This window comes from Miscanthus floridulus, chromosome 2 (genome assembly GCF_019320115.1).
Source record: "Miscanthus floridulus cultivar M001 chromosome 2, ASM1932011v1, whole genome shotgun sequence".
In the NCBI taxonomy this organism is placed as follows: Eukaryota; Viridiplantae; Streptophyta; class Magnoliopsida; order Poales; family Poaceae; genus Miscanthus; species Miscanthus floridulus.
Window position 1 is genome coordinate 126,029,774 of NC_089581.1, and position 5,907 is coordinate 126,035,680.

Sequence of the window (5,907 nt, forward strand, 5' to 3'; positions counted from 1 at the left end):
TTCCCTTAATCTGGACAAAACAATTCTCAGATGCTCTGCATGGTCAGCTTCATTCTCTGAATACATCAAGATATCATCGATAAACACAACCATGAACTTGTCGAGCTCGAGCATGAATACTGAATTCATCAAGTACATAAAATAGGCAGGAGCATTCATCAGTCCAAAAGACATGACCAAATACTCGTACAAGCCATACCTAGTGGAGAAAGCTATTTTAGGTATATCATCTAGCCTGATCTTAATCCGATGATAGCCTGACCTCAAGTCAATCTTAGAGAAAACTTTGCTTTTGCTAACTGATCGAACAGGATATCAATACGAGGTAAAGGATACTTGTTCTTAATGGTCACAACATTAAGTGGCCTATAATCCACACACATTCTCAAAGACTTGTCCTTCTTCTTTACAAATAAAGCTAGACATCTCCATGGAGATGAACTAGGTTGAATGAGACATTTGTCCAATAGTTCTTGTAACTAAATTTTAAGTTTAGCTAACTCATTTGGTGATATCCTATAGGGTCTTCTTAAGATAGGTGTCGTACCTAGCACTAATTCAATCTTAAATTCTACATCCCTATCAGGTGGTAACCCTGGTAACTCATCTGGAAATACATTAGGAAACTCACAAACCATTGGAATATCACAAAGGGTAGTGGTTTGGATAGCACAAGACAAGTTTTGGACATCAAAGCTTTGGAAAAGTGGTACTAGAAAAGCATTACCCCCCTTTGGTTCTCTCAACATAATTGTACGAGTGCTAGTGTTAATGAGAACTCCATGATCGCTCATCCATTTCATGCCTAAGATCACATCTATGGATAATCTAGGCAATACTATTAGATCCATCGTGTACTCCCTCTCTTGTATAGAGATGAGCACATCTCTGTCTATCTTATTTGTAGAGATAATAGCCCCAGCCGAACTTATACTATAACCACCCTTGCTTACCTCAATTACTTTCTGATCATATCTAGATGCAAATGCTTGTCTAATAAATGAATGAGAAGCTCTAGAATCAAATAAAACAATGATAGGATGTTTGTTAACAAGAAACATACCAGCAGTGACAACCTCTCTTGCAGGAACTTCTTCAATAGTGGTATAATGCACATATCTAGGATGCGCTTTAGGATTTGCTTGCCTAAGATTTCCCTGGTTTTGATTGCTGTTCTTCTTAGGATGGGGGGCACTCTTTGTACCAATGGCCCAACTAATTATAGTTGAAGCATGGCTGATTGCTCATGGGTCCTGCTGAGCTTCCTTGCCCTTCGTTCCCCTTAGGTAAGGCAATGGTGAACGCCTTATGAAAGACCTTCTGAGGTCGGTTGGCCTGGGCTTTTGGTGGAGGAGGCCTCAACTTGGGCGATGGCGGTCAAAACTATGGCCTAGCCACCACTAGATATCTAGACTATGAAGACCCTGAGGCACCTACCTCAGCTGCCCTCTTGGCTACCGCATGTAGATTGTTCTGGTTCTCCTGAGTCAAGGCATCACTGATGAACTCATTATAAATGGTGCACCTCGAGTTTGCCATAGTTTTCATCAGCTTAGTGCTAAGACCTCTCTTGAAGCTTTCAATCTTCTTTTCTTCTATATCGACAAAACCTGGGGCATAACGGGACAAATTGTTGAAAGCATGCATATACTTAGTAAGAGTCTTGGTCCCTTGGGTGAGTCGCATGAACTCGGCTGCCTTCATGCGCATTAGCCCTAGGGGAATATTATGTCCCCTAAAGGCTAACTTGAATTGCTCCCATGTGACCTGTGCATTGGTAGGTAAAGAGCATAGGAAATGGGTCCACCATATCCTGTCTGGTCCCTACAGCTGATGGGACGCATATTCTGCCTTCTGATGTTCTGTGACCCTTAATAGACAAAACTTTTGCTCAATGGTGTTAAGCCATTCATCTGCCTGGAGTGGTTCTTCGGCCACCTTGAAGATAGGAGGGTTGGTGTCTAGGAAATCCTTGAAAGAGCTATATTGATTTGGCTCAGGCCCCTGCTATTGTTGACGGGCACGAGCTTTGTTCTGCGCAATGAGGCGCAGGGTTTCCTCCATAGTTCTTTGACTACCAAAGAATTGTGCAAAGAATTCATTCACAGACGGGGGTGGCGGTGGTGGTAAGTCACCATCGTTGCCCTCTTGGCTGCTACCTGCTCCAGCGCGAGTGTGAGTCATCTGCAAAGTTGCAACAATAAGTGATTATTGGATGATATCAAGAGATTGCAGATGAATTGTATAATCATGCCAAACTGAAATTACTGGAGAGAATCTCAAATTCATACAATAAAATAGAGGCATAATAATTCATTCTTGCAACATGACATCACCAATTTGATCATTTATCGGGCTCGCAGCACGTTAACATACAAGTCATAATCACCAGTAAAACGAAACTAGAATTTCATTAAGGTTCAACCTATCGTGAAACAACATGCAGAGTGCCAATATTACACGAAAGTCAAATCATGAATACCAACTTTAAACTACAAGTCCATTACATAAATAGCAAGGATACATCTAGAGATTTAACTAGTCACCCGGAGATTCTAATCTTCAGTATGCTCGCTGTCAAGATCAGAGATAGGATCATCCTCATTCTCTAGCTCCACTTCTTCTTTGTCTCTGCCATCATCTTCAACTAACATCTCTGGATCTTCTTCTTCCTCATCAAGGATCGGGTGCAGTTGGTTGTTCAGAAAATGCACCTCATGCTGAAGATCAACTACTATGTTCTGGGTCTGTGCAAGCTGCTGGTGCAAGTCCCTCTCAACATGGTCCTGCTGGATGCTCAAGGCGTGGGTCCTATCTTGTTCTGCTTCTGCCATAGCTGTACGGTTGTTTGCTAGGATCCGCTGGCGCGTAGCTGAGAACGCCTCGGCACAGGCGGCCTCCAGCTGCTCCCGCAGTCTTTCTAACATTGCTTAATCATCCGCTCTTGCCTCTTGAGCGGTAGCTCTCTGCTAATCAACTTGCTCCATTTAGGTATGGAGATTTCCTAAAGCTACATAAGCTTGATTAGTTTCCCATCGAGCTTCACTTACTGCCTTTTTCTGCTTATGCACATGCTTCTTCAGCTTACGCTGTGCAGCTTCGGCTCTCATGAGCTTATCCATGCAAGTGGTATAGGACTCCTGCCAGAAGTCCCTTGTGTCCTAATGAGTGTAGACCATCTTCATTACTGCAAACATGGCACTCATAGCGGGACTAGAACTGTCTACCCGCTCATCCCGATCTTGGATCAACGCATTGATGTTGTGTTGTGCCCATACTGTTGTGGATGGATCCACCCGAGGAAAAATACCAGCGACACTACCGGTAAGCTCATCCCCGTACTGCTGACAAATCTAACTCAGTACCTTGAAGGCTACTACTTGGGCAGCCTCGCAAGGAGTTCTTCCTTTAGATTCCACCTTCCATTCCTACAAGAATGGTGCTTGGGTATGAGCTAGTATGGTCAGCCGTACTTTATACCATGGTTGTCCCTCTAGGTATACTTCATTCTAGTAATAGAGGGGTAGTTCATAATACCCCGCATAATGCAAGACTCTCTAAAGTAGGGCAGGGGTTCCAAACATCAACATGAAACTCTCACTTCCAGTCGGTGCTACCATCTGTACCAACAACATGTGCAACTCTCATGAGACAAAGTCATAATGGATAAGAGTTACATAACCGAGTACGAGATTTATAAGGAGAGGAACAATGCAAGTATGGAATAATGATTTATCATGATGCATGCACATTCCATACATCCTTACAAACTTAGGAAAAATTATTTCTAACGACATACATGGTGGCATACATATGTTCTCTCATATATAGCGTAGCTAGTCGAGCTACATATTTCACTATTAGTGTACCTGCACAAGAATTTCATTTCAGCCTAACCCCATAATTATATATGCAGAATGTAAATCTAGGCTCTAGGTTGTAATCTAAATACTTTCATATATATATACTTCCGTATCAAAGCTACCCAAAAGTAAATATGTCCTCTATATACATATAAATATGCATACACAATCATATCAAAGCTAACCCACAATTAAATACCTCTGTATATATATGAGACATATATATACTTTAGTATCAAAGCTAACTCCCCACATAGACTGCACGCTCACAACTTGCATTCATGCCACTATAATGATGATTGGCATCTTACCTTGGGCGTAGAGGCATTTGATCCATACATTACCACTCAAGTGAATGGCATCCATACAATAGCATGTCATATGGACGATGAAAATGAAACCCCCAAGTTAGTACTTAATTAGCCACCTAAAGTCCTTAATTGGGTATAAAGGAAGTTATCACTGACACACTTTAGATTTCAACTCTAGGTTTGAAATACCTATTTATATAGCTATTAGTTGCTAGAAACGTGTCTTGGAAAATAAAACCTTTGTTTTAAATATCTATATGACAATTAACGTTGAATCTTGCTCTAATGCTAGCTATCGCAGAACCAACCAATTTATATGAGCACAAGTACAATGGTAGCCCGCAAGCGGTCACACTGTCATACTTAAGCCAATATAAACCCGATAGTCCATTGAGTACCACGACGGGTCTCGATTAATGATCCACATACGACCAAGATCATAGATGATTCAATATACATATCACATGTTACATAATGTTCACAAATACTGTTCAATCATCAGAGTACGAAATAAGGTTATTACAAACCAAGTTCAGTAAATAGTAGCGAAAGCAAATTAAAGTTTGAAGCGAAACTCATGATCACACTTCCACAAAAGTACATAAAGAGGATTAATAATAGATGCCTGCCTAGGGTTCACTCCTCATCCATAATGGGACAGAAGCAGTTCTTGCAATAGCCATGATAAACTATACCATCTGCAATAATGGGAATAAAACCCTGAGTACGAGAAGGTACTCAACTAGACTTACCCATCATAAACCAAAAATAAGGTGACTCTAAGGATTATGCATGGCTTTATCAGTGGAGGTAGCTTGACAACATTTTGCATAAAATGCTACTAACTCAGTTGTACAATTATAATTCGGTCATCAAGTTAATTATAGATATTCATCTCTAGATTAGCAACTAACATGTGACAAACATGTGGTATATCATTTAGTAGCATACAATAGTAACCATAGCCGATGTAGTAATTCCATATTCATTCGAACCATCATATTCCATAACACAATTACTACGATGTTGGGACTAGCCAAGTTTCTCATTGTCCGGGAGAGACGGCGATTCGAATCGATTTCAACCAGCTGGGAATTTATTCCTAACAAACCCAGGCAGACCCGATCAACGGTCACCTTAGGTCACCTTTGGTACAACTTAGGTACACATTTCATGGGTTTGACCAGCGCCCCACAATCAGGGACAACCAGCTGCCAAGACGATCAGGACTACCCTACCCTAGGGCTCATGGCTGGCTCCCTGCACATCCTTACAATCATCCAGAGTGCGCACTTTTATAGAACGGGGCTCGGCCTGAGTTGAGCTACTCGGCTTCACGGTCAAAACGAGTTATCCGGCCAGCTAAGTGATAGGCATGCGTTCAATCTTATCAGAAGCGCCAACAATGGTATGGTCCTTAACCAGCACAGATGGAATCACATGAGTCAACCTACACATAGACTCCGCTCAGCCTCCATTTATATTACCCCATGGTTCTTTTCTATGATAGCAAATATAGCCAACCGTGCTTCGGTATCCACCTATATCTCGTAGGTGATAGGAAATCACCCGACTTCTATCGGTCTATGCATGGCTAAGCATATATTCGATTCTAGACCTACATAGGGTTAAAGGTATACGTAACTGGACAAGGTAGTTCCATGCTTCAAGTGTTTCCAATCAACTCTTATAACCTAATGCATCAAACATAAAGGACTCAAGTAATATTTTGT